The following is a 12,228-nucleotide window of genomic DNA, read 5'->3' on the forward strand; positions in this document are numbered from 1 at the left end:
GCCGTGTTCTAGCAGCATTCTAGCAACATGGCCATACAGCCTGGAAACCACACAGCACCCCAGTGATTCTGGCCATGAAAGCCTTCAACAATACATTTTAGCTGAACCTTTATTTCTCTGCACTCTGACTTCTCTGCAGTTATCAACTAAACCCCCTTCTACCATGGCTGGTTATCTCCAAGGCCTGTTAATTAACTCACATTGTTCAGCTTTGAATCAGAAAAGTGGTGGTGGTGGGGAGCTTGCTCCTGTCCAAATATTCCTTATAGTCAGTCAGAACTGTGACTAGTTGGGGAAGGTCAGAAGATTAAGCTCTATATTTTCTGTGATGTAAGAGATATTTTGTCCTTCAGCACTTCTTGCTATCCTCCGCTTACCCCACCCATGCTGCCTGGGGATACTTGTTGAATGCTCTGGATCACTATGTTCAGCTATAAGAATCAACATCTCTGACATAAGAACTGAGTAATTAGTCAATTGGTTAGGCTGATTCTGCATGGGCCAAAAACAGTGGTGTGAAAACAGTGTAAAAGGGTTTAAAATGGTGTAAAAGGGTTTACACCATTTTCACACCGTTTTCACACTGCTGTTTTTGGCCCATGCGGAATCAGCCTTAGTGTTGTTATTTTATGTGCATTATGACTGCCACTAAACTATGTGAACTGTTTTAAAAATCTTTTCTTGCAATTCTTCAGTAAAGCTTTTATTGCTTCATACTGTACTGGGAAGTTCTTGAACCAAACCTAAGCTAGACTTTATTACATTGCTGCACCAAGCAGGGTCAGCCATGACAGCTACCACCACAGGGGGCTGTCTGGGCTGACATTATAGCATTTGTTCTGCAGCCTAATCCAGCAGTGGAAGCAGCCAGGGTCAACTGCTGCCACCCCACCCTGCTGCCTCAAGAGGACTTTCTGGAGGCATGGGGCAGGAGAAAAAAAGCAAAAAATCCTCCCTGCTTCTAGAAAGCTCTCCAATGAGGCCAATGGATTTATGCCACCCGAAAGTCCAGAGCCAGGCTGCAGCTCTGCTGCAAGCCCAAGATGGGAGCCAACTGTTGGAATGAGCGACTTCTGCATGCCTGGACACTGTGTGTGTGTGTGTGTGTGTGTGTGCTGTGTGTGCTGTGTGTCTCACTCTTACTATATTGTTGCCTCTCTTGCTTGCCCTTCTTGCCTCTCTTGCTTGCCCTTCTAACTTCCTTTCTTCTCCATGTTGCAGCCACATTTCTCATGTCCTTTGTCCTGAGTGCATGGACAATGGCTCTCTGCCTCAGTGGACCTTTTCCACAGAAGCAACTCTTTCTTGCACACACATGATGGCATGATGGCCCAATTGTCCGAGGGAAAGTAATTTCTTAGATTAGGGTTTCTTTCTATCAACCTCTTACCTGAAACAAAGCTGTGAACTGAAGATTCTTGAATAAATGTAAGTTTTTTTCTTTTACATTTATTTCTTGGAAAGTTTCTATTAACTGCACTCACACACATTACTGGGCTGGTCCATAATTAACAAAATTCAACACTGACTAATGTTCAGCTCTGCTATGGATGGGACTTCTGGTTTTTCGGGCATCCACCCATTTATCTGGCTTTCTGCCAGTGAATTTGTTCTTTGTTCCTCCTCTCTGAACTGGGCTAAAAGTGGCATATTTATATTTCTTTCCTTTTCCTTTAGCTATATACAATACTAAACCTACATTAATGTATCTGTCACTGATGCAGTAACTATGTTGCAGTGAATCAGTTAGTGCACTTCTTTGGAATACTCAGATAACACTTGTGGGATCAGTAAATGGGGTTTCTCATGGATTAGAAACTTTCAACAACTGCAGGCAAGGCATAGGAGTAAATAGTTCTCATAATAGAGGGAAATGAGCAGTGAAGTTTGACAGGAATCAGTATTGCATTTAATTTCCTAATAAATTGTCTGGAATTGTAGTGAGTGACCAAGTCAAAATCAAATTATTCAGGATGGTGAGAAACAGAGTGGATTGTGAAGAGGTTCAAACAGATCTCTCCATGTGTCTGAGAAGGTAATAAAGTGGCATAGTGGCATTGAATAAATACACTGCAGGGCACATTGTGGTAAAAACAAATCCTGACTAAATTATATATATTTAGTCAAATCCTAGTTTAGTCAGGATTTGTTTTTACCACAATATATATATACTGCCTCTCCAGAGAACATGCTTGAGACAGCTCAAATAAAACATAAGCCAGCACAAAATGAATTAAAATTAACAAACTATTATTTTAAAAAGTTGAAGCTATTAAAAACCTAGTGAAGTATCTGCTGTGTTACTCACAGAACCCTCTTTGCAAACAGCTATGTTACTCAGAGCCCTCTAAGATCCTAGAGCCTTGGACAGTCAGTCTGGTATGGTGGCTAAGAATGTTTGTGATTAATCTGGAGTACCAGATTTGATTCTCCATTCCTACACATGAGCAGTGGACTCTAATCTGCTGAACTATGTTTGTTTCTCCACTCCTATACATGAAGCCTACCAGGTGACCTTCAGCTAGTCACAGTTCACTAGTAACTCTCTCAGCCTCAAAAGGTGTCTGTGTAAATCTATGGGGATTTGGGGGGGGCATTTTTGTGGTTTTGGTGGTTTTCCTCCTGTAAGGGCACATTTTTCAAGGTAGCAACACCAAACTTGCAGGTGACTTTGGGAGATAATCCTGATAAGACCACCCAAGTTCAGAAGCATTTGTTTCAGGGGATCCTGTTTTATAGGCCTCCAAAGGGAGTGCACTCATCTCTCATTGTTTCCAAAAGTTTCTAATGGGAGATGGACTACCCCTTTGATAACCCATAGCACTGCCCCCCCCCAAAACAAACTTCACCAAACCTGGGTGCTGTTGTCAGGAGGGTCTCCCAAAGCCACCATGAATGTTTGGTGCCTCTATCTTCAAATATGCACTCCCTACAGACACCCACAGAAATCTTATTGAACTGACCTGACTCCATTGCAGCCAACAGGGAATTTATGGGTGTGTATGCAGGGAGTAAAGTTTTCAAGACAGAGGCACCAAACTTTCAGGTGACATCACAAGACCCGCCTGGTAAGAGCACCCGGGTTTGGTGAACTTTGGTTCAGGTGGAGCAATGCTATAGGTCCTGAAAGGGGTAGCCGAAATCCCCCCATTTCCCCCTGAACCAAACGTCACCAAAATTGAGTGCTCTCATCAGGAGAATTTCCCAAAGCCACCCTGCAATTTTGGTATCTCTACCTTAAAAATGCACCCCTTACTGACACTCATATAATTTCACCATTGGTGACAATGGAGACAAGCTCAAACAATCTGGCAGGCTTCAGCAACTATCTATGGTGGGAAAATTTCGGGTACTAAGCAGGTAGTACCAGAGGTTGCTGCCAGGCCAAGGGTTGCCTACCTTCAGGTTGGAGCTGGAGATCTCCCAGAACTGCAACTGAAGTCCAGACAACAGAGATCTGTCTCCTTGGAGAAAATGCTTGCTTTGGAGGATGCACTCTTTGGCAGTGAGCCACCTCTCCTCCCCATCCCCTGCCATTCTCACACTCTTCCACAAAACCTCCAGGAGTTTCTCAACATGGAACTGATAATTATAGTCAGACTTGGCTCCAATGGGTCTTCCCTCAAAGGCCAAACTAGTCCTGGAGAGGGCCTTGCCTGCTCCCCCACCTTTTTTACACACACAAACTGAAGCTGGATTGCTGTGATTGCCTAGCAACAGCCACTGAGGGAATGTGCTACTTAAACTACAGGTGATCTGTTAATAATTTTTCAACTTTTTTTTTTAAAGATTTCACATTTTTTCCCTGCAAACCTGGGACCCTATTCAGGTTTGTAAAAAAAGATTAATCTTGCCTGTTCACAGCTCTAGTTGCCAGATTTAAATATCCAAAGATTTGGCCAACTTTGCTATAAGCAGATTGAATTATATAGAAAAACAAATACACCTTTACCATTACCACTATGCGCATATCCCCAGCTGCATATCCTTTGCATGGTGAATCTTGCATATGTTGTGCTCCTTCCTGATCCAACATCTAGGGCTGTGCAAGCAGATCCCTCTTTTACAAGCTAAAATCCCAACAATTGTTGGAAAGCAAGAAGGTGGTTTCAGTCCCCATCAAACAGCTAATTTGAGCTTCCCCACCACCACCACCTTTGGCACTTCTGCATATGCTGTAGTGGATCAAAGCCATGATCTTGTGGTTGCCTTCTGTCCTCTTTGGTATAGCATTCTCTCTGTTTCTCTCATTACCATGTGTATTTTAGAAGAATAACTTGGTATACATTATTTTGTTTTAATTCATTTTTGGCAAGCCAGCTGCTTAGTGCACCCACTGGAAAACGCCAAACATGAGTGTTCTTGCCAGCACAGTTTATATCAAATTCTGTCTGCTGAAATAGTCCCTTCTTTAAGTAAGAGCCAGAAATGAAAACAATGGGAGCCAAGAATGAATGTTCTGATCTTTCCTTCCATTTGGTGACATGTTGCACATTTACAACAAACATGGGGAAGCAGTTCCATCCCCCTTCCTGGCTGGTTCATTGGGGGTTACTAGGAGTTGGAAATAATGGGAATACAACTATTTCATGTTTAATGCACAATTATTTTTTAAAAATGCAACATCTCTCACAATATGGCTATTGAAGTGGCTGCTTTTTTGTGGTGCCAGTTCATTCACAAAAGAGTATGTGTCTCATATGTTGTGAAATGGCTGCCTTCCAGTATTTGAATTATGGAGAAAAATGTACAACATGGAAGCATCTCTACGGGTCTTTATGGGGAGCATCTCCAGTATTTTGTGATGTGAACAGAATTCATCTGAGAATACTGTTAAGGAAGACTGGGTGAGAACAGCTGAAACCCAACCAGCTTTTTAGAAGCATGTACATTACCCAGTGGCAATTAAAATGCTGTGCAGAGTGGAGGTAACACAGCTGCTTGGTTACCTACCAACCTTTTAAACCTGAATTTGAGACTCCCATATAAATGTCAAGGTTTTAAAAAAGAAACTTCAAGCACTAGACTTCCATCTCAACTTTCCTAAATCTTTATGCTTGTATAAGAGGTTTGCTTTCCTTCCTGCTCAGCACCAACTTAAGTCTGGTCAGAAGGAAAACAAAGGGAAATTATTCAGGAAATGCTTGAGGAGGAGAACAAGCAGTCCTGTACAAACCACAAGCAATTGACAGTTTAATAGTATGCCTTTGTTGAGTGACTTGCACAACAATTTATCCTTTCAAAAAATGGTCCCTCCACTGTGCTGGTAATGAAATGTTAAAAAAAGATGTTGTGGCTTGCAATGTGCTTTTGTTACTCATATATTTTATTGCTGGCCTTGGAGAGCATTAACATTTTGGAATTGATGCTTTTGACATGTAGTTGTTAAGTGAGGAACAGCCAAGGACGCTGGTTTGGTAGAAGTCCAGGTTGTGGAGATTGATAGCACCTGAGAATAGTGTGACACTTCAGTAATCACTTCTGGCATATAAAGAAAATGTATAACTGAATGTTTGCACTTTGAAATATTTTTACTTGATCTGTGAAGAAGATGAAAAGCCCTGTAACAACTTAGTGAATATTTGTTTCAGAGTGCAGCCATATTGGTTTGCAGTAGAACAATCAGTTTCAAGTCCAGTAGCACCTAGAGGTCAACATGATTTTTAGGGTATTTGGTTATTATGTCATAAGCATTTATCACTTTGGTCTCACTATACAGTTATTTCCAACTACATCATTGTATTCATAATTAGTCCTGAGCTGAAATACCTTCCATACACATAACTACACTGCTACCCTTCCTTAAATGGTTATAGAGCTGAGGAAGCCATTTTGATCATTTATTTGCAGAATTAAACAGATGTACAGTATTTTCTTCACTAATCAAACTGAGTTTGAAAGTAAAACATCAGTAGAACAGTTTGTGCAATCCACCAAGAATCATTAGTGCTCGCTTAAGATCATTTGATGTACAGCTCTAACACCCAAACATCTAAAAAGTGAGGCCATCTTTCTCCTTCATTGATCAATCCCATCCAATAAGTATTACTCAGAAAAGCAGTGATATCACATTTGTCCATTGGATTGCCCACATGGTAATATCACTAAGGATAAAAATTATTTAGAAAAGGTCACATATAGATTATCAGCAAATATTCCTGAACAGTTTTTCACCTTTCCCTACAATCTGTGAATATTCACAGAAAAGGAAGAGGGGAGGAAATCACTTTTAGTGGTGACAAATCTCTTTACTTTTTCATTTCTCTCCTTCACTCACCATGGTACATATTGATCGGGTTTTTTTAAATTTTCTACATTTAAGTAGAGAAAAGATATCTGTCCAACCTGTAGCCAAACTATATTAAGGCAAATTATAGACATGGTTACAAATTATGATTTCTTCCATTGGTTGTTCCACAGTCACAGGGGTGACATAGAATTGCTTCTTCTTTAGGATTAATTGAACAAGAGAAGTCATGGTTATAAAATGTGTCTTCAACTTGTTTTATGTGCTGAAGTGAGTAAGCTCTCCCTTGCATACCCAAGAAAACACACCACACTATTAGTTAGAATAAATTTGGCCACAGCCAGTTATATATATGTATAGATGAAGAAGCTGGGCAAGCACGCAGGGCACATCCAGACCGCCAGGCAGCAAACACACTGAACCCGGCACCATCCCCAGGCAGGCAGCAAGCGCGCTGAACCCGGCCACCATCTTAGAACCAAAGTTGGGGAAAAACACCTGGGACAGCAAGTTACCAGGTGGTGCTGGCCCATTAGGTGTTACCTCTTCCTGCAAGGGGTAGTGGGCTGCAAACCAATGTGGCGGCTGAAAGCTGGCTCTAACCAGGTGTCAAGCTGGTTGCTGCTGCCACCGCACAGACAAGGGAGAGCAAGAGATGTGCTCAGCTCTCCAGTCACCTTTCAACTAGGCTGAGGCTCATTTGGTGCCACCTTAAATAGGCGTGCCTCACATGACCAGGGTGCCTGCCGACCTTTTTAGCCATTCGCCTCTGCAGCCATCTGCAAAAGCCGCCCCAAGTGAGTCCGGGGCTGCTGCTTCTTTGGTTATGATTATATCTAATTTGCATTAACTTTAGCTGTAATTTTGTCATTCTTCTATCTTCACAGGAAAACAATGATGCAAATATTTTTTTAAAAAAATCCTCACTCAAAACCAATCCATTTCTGTAATAATATTCAAATCATATTAAACATAGTTCCAGTCCAATAATAGGAATAAAATAAAATTATTCTGTCAGATGAGATGGCCCTAGCTGTAACATGATCTACCAAATATAATTAATCACTGGGAAGCTAACTGTAATATCCTTTAAGCTGCCAACTATGGGAATGAAGCCACTACCCTTCACACCCTAGACTGCATCTTCATGATTCAAGTGAATTTACTCATATTGCAGGCTTTATTGATTTCAAGGGAAATTTGCCAAGTATAAACATTTGGCCAAAACACTGAAGTCTGAATTAGCATTTTCATCTTCTCTTGGAAAAATGGAGATTGAAATTATTTTTGTTGCTTATAAATAACACTGATCAGCATTATCTTGTTTAGCTTGCTTCCACCTTATCCTTGACACCTTTCATACACTAGAAAGCAACAAAGGTATCGCTAAAGGCAACTCAAACTCTTCCCTCTCTTAGATCATAGCTATCAGCTTAGTGCTTACTACTTTAGATATCATCGAGTCCCCCAGCTTTACAGTGAGTAACCATTTTTCTCCCCTCAAAGTTTTTTTTTCAAATGTGGGAGAGCTGAATTGGTTCAACTGAAGGCTATTCTTGCCTGTGCAATTTAAGTTGACTGTTCAGTAGCAATTCTAGTGGCTTGACCAAAACTGGTTTTAAAAATTTGGTTTTATCATTATTCTGTATTCAATTACTATGTACTGGCAGTAAAAGTCCATGTTAAGAGGCAATAAAATGGGCTCTAGATGGGGGAAGAAGGAAAAGCACTGGCCAAGTCTCCCATCCAACTTACCTGGCCCCCCCGCCCTTCTACCACCTCCCCACTCACCATTAGATGCTTTGTATGGGTAGGTTTGCTCTTGGCATGGGTGTTTAGGACAGGGGGAAGGTGTGTGGGAATGGGGAGGGCTTCTGCAGGGTCCTGTGGGGCATTGGCAGCTTGGGGGTTGTGGGAGGGGGTGGAACCAGGAGGCTGTCGGTGGGTCTGGTGGAGCAGTGGGAGCCAAGGCACCACTGCTCCACTGGCTGGACTGTGCTTGTGGAAGTTGGGGGGGGGGAACTGGGAGAGAGTTGGCAGGCTGGGCAGAGCCCAGCTTGCTTTTGGGTCAGGGGAAGGTGGATGGAATATTGCTCACAAATGGGTGAACAGGACTCACTTTATGAGACTTGCCTGCAAATTAAGAAGGTTTCATTGTCGTAAAATTCCATTCCTTGGTGAATTATATGTTAAGAACTGTTTTTATTCACAGGTAGGTATATTGTAACTTGTTAAAAACCTGTTAAGAGCCCCACCTTGGTGGGAGGAGAGTGGGATATACAAGTTTTAAAAATAGTGATAATGCATATCCACAGCCGTATTGAAGGAAGTGTACTGCACCAAGCAAAGCTCATTTGGTATTACATCATTAACTGACTCACCCTTTGGGTAGGATGGATGTATATCCTATACTTCTCTTGTGCTTTCTTTAGTATCACTGCCACCGGAGAAACTCTCAAATTCTGAAAAAGGACCTTTGAAAAGGGCCCAGTAATTTACCTTGCCTCTTTGCTTTCAGTAATTTCCCAAAACTATCTAGTCCTAGCATCAATTTCAATTTTTTTGCCTTGTTAAACAAACAAACAAGAACCCAAGTGAGGTTCTTTCTTTAAAATCTTTCTTTAACCCATTTATCAAATATGCACATTCATGCTATTAGAGTAACAATTCAGCCATAGAAGGTGAGCATCAAGTTGTTCTGTACTGGTCTCCTTTAGCAAGTTCACAACCCCCCCAGCAAACCACTTTTACTGCCTCCTCTGGGGTTTTCTCCTATAGCCTCTTCTATACCTCAGGCAAGCTGATCCTAGGTGATTCCCCCTGCACCAATTACAAACATACTTAAACCTGGTTTGTTTCTTGTTACAACCTCCTGCCAGTGATGTAGGTATAGATTTTAATAGGGGGTTAAGCCAGGAGGGAGAAGGGACTGCTGGCTACCAGCTGGGAGCCAAGCCCATGGGGTGGCAGGACAGGGAGGACAGGGCAGGGGAGTCTGCTGTCCCTGGCCTCGGAGAGCTGCTTTTATAAGCACTGAGGCCAGGGATGGGGCTTGGGGAGGTGTGGCCATGCCCCCAGGGGCAGGTGGGGGCATGGCCTTGCCCTGAGTATTGTGTTCCACTGAGTATTGCTGAATTGAAGGATATTCAAACTTATTTGTTTAGATTGTTTGTTTATTCAAGTGACAAACCACTATAACATATCTATTATATTAGAGGAACAGTGTACAATCATAAATGTAAATCTCTTAGCTATTTTTTGCCATCAAGTCACACACACACAACACAATATTTAAGCTGACATTTTTCTGAACAAATACAGTGTTTTATGTTGCATAACAGAGAGAACACACCTTTTAGATTCCTATTACTTTTTACATAATAAATATTTTTACTTACTAATTCATATTACTAAGTATTTTTCCAGTGAACAGCTTATTTTTTATCATAAATAACAACAGTGTTTCACTAATAGCTTTTTAATGAGCATTAAATAATTGTTTCATTAATATAAAGTGAACTAATTTGTTCTGCTTATGGACTCATTTCTCTCTGGTTTAAACAGAATATATTTAAAAATAGATGCCTTTATTTTTCTATAAGGTACAATAATGACTGTAAACAAAATAGGTAACAAAATATAGGAAATTATTGTACCTAAGGAAATTTATTATGCTTTGTATGTGAAGTACACTAATTTGAATGAGATCACTCGAAAATATAAGGAACTGGTGTAAGGATGTTGGAATCTGGCCCATGAAGTCTTACATTCAGTTTTCTTTTTTCTTAAGGTCTTCAGTTAAGACACATATTTGTATATCTGTTAATAAAGACCCAAACACAGTTACCTAGTGCTGCTCTTTAAAATCACTATTATCTCACTACATTACATTTTGGATGCATTATGAGCAGCCCAATAGGGAGGGGGGGAAGTAAATCTTGGAATTGGTGCAGGCCCACACCAATAGGTTTACCCACCAACAGCATAAGTGGCACCTATGCTGGCAGAGAGGGCAAATAGGGCAGTGGGCAGGTTCTGCACAGCTCCATGGTGTCCAACCCAGAAGAGGCTGCCTCCCACAGAACTGCACCATCATAACTGAGGACACCAGTGTGGGTGTGGGCAGGCTAGGGGTATTCCTGAGAGTAGAGCTGACTTCAGTTGGCTTTGGGCTTTTGGTCCAGGAATGCCTTCCTGACCACAGACTTATGACACAGGAAATCGTGGTGTAAGCCTGTTTGGCTTATGAGGTTATTTGGGTGGCAGGAGGGTTTTTGGGATTTCCTTTTTTTTTTGTGCCATCTGAAATCCCTTCAGAGGCAGTATGGTGGTGCCTTTGCTGTGCCATCCTTGGCCTTAAGAACAAGGTTACCATGGAATTTAAAGGCAGATTTTGGGTACTCTTGACTGATCATGACTGAAATGAAACTACTACTACCTTACACAAAATGAAAACCAAATAAAAGTAACTGAAATGAAAGTGGGTAAACATTTGTGCTAATTTGTGTTTCTTTTAAAAATTATTTAAAATGAACAAAATAATTTAAACCCATCTTATCTACAATAACATTTTTTTAAAATCCTTTAGAGTTGGTTGATACCAGAAAAATTTGGGCCGATTCAGATTTTTCTTGGACTTGTAGATTCGGATCAGCCGAGTTCTGAATCTTGCATATCTTGTCATATATGATGGAAGCTGTAACTGAACCATGTTTGTGGAACAGGGAATTAGGAAAGCAGGCAACACAAGGAGCAATAGACAGCAAGGTTTCCAACTCTAAATAGCGGAGGCGTATCGGGGGAAATGATGCCAGGAGGCAAATTGTCTCCAGGTGCCCCCCCACTGTGCCTGTGGGTGGGGTTCTGCCCCTGCCCCTGAGCCGCACACCTTTCTCCTGGGCTCTCAGCATTTTTCAGGATTCACTTATTTGGCTCCATTTTATTGCACACAGGGGAGTGGCTCAGCAGTGAGACATGCTCAAACAATCATTGACATACACAAAGAAAGAGTTGGAATTTCAAGTAGATTTGTTTAAAAATATTTTTATATTAAAGTCAATTTCATAATTACTTACCAATTGAACCTGAAATCAGAAATGACATATCCCATATAAATATAAGACAAAAACACACAGAAAATCTCAAAAAGAAAACCTCTTCCTTGGTAACAATGGGCGAATTCCCACTGCCTCCTTAGCACGGTTTCGGGCCACTTACTAACACGGTTTCATCGACGTCCTCCCCATGACATCTGTGGCAGCAACCGTTTCTGACGCTCGTTCACCCTGTTAATCCGCATTCTGGCAGAATCTGGATGCAAATGGTTCAGGCCCCGTTATCACAGTTTATGGCTGTTCCGAGGGGAGGAACAAGGTTTGGAACCTGGAGTTGTTCCCCGCCCCAGAGCGTGACGTGCATTTCGCGCAGCCAATCAGATTGATTTGACCCTTGCGCAGTCTACTTCCGGGTTGATGGAACGATCACGTTTCTGAACATGTGCAATACAAGTAAACGGTCGCCTGGTAACCGATTTAACGGTAAAACTTTCAGAAAATAGTTGCTTTACTGTAAATGACAAGTATTCATAGTGGTTGCACTTCAGCGTTCGCACAGGTTTTTTAATGGGTAAAAATGGGTAGTGTTTCTGAAGTGGCTAACAGGTCCCACCCAACTGAACACCGACCAATCAGATTAGGGCAATGAAGGGCGATCACATGGCTGTGGGGATTGCAACGATGCCTGCACCCGGGAGTGTCTGCTGTGTGCTCGCTGTGGTGGGGAGGGAGAAACTGTGATGAGGAGAACACGGATTCACAAGGAACAGGTTTGGATCCGCTTGCAATTTCAAGTGGGGATTCGCCCAATAACTAAGAACCAGTTATACTGTTCAGCAGTTTACTCAGAGTCAGCTTTATTTTCCTTATTACATAAGAAACAAAAATCACATTTACCTCATAATTTCATAGTTTCTTAATATTAAG

The sequence above is a fragment of the Sphaerodactylus townsendi genome, linkage group LG02 (genome assembly GCF_021028975.2).
Source record: "Sphaerodactylus townsendi isolate TG3544 linkage group LG02, MPM_Stown_v2.3, whole genome shotgun sequence".
Lineage (NCBI taxonomy): Eukaryota > Metazoa > Chordata > Lepidosauria > Squamata > Sphaerodactylidae > Sphaerodactylus > Sphaerodactylus townsendi.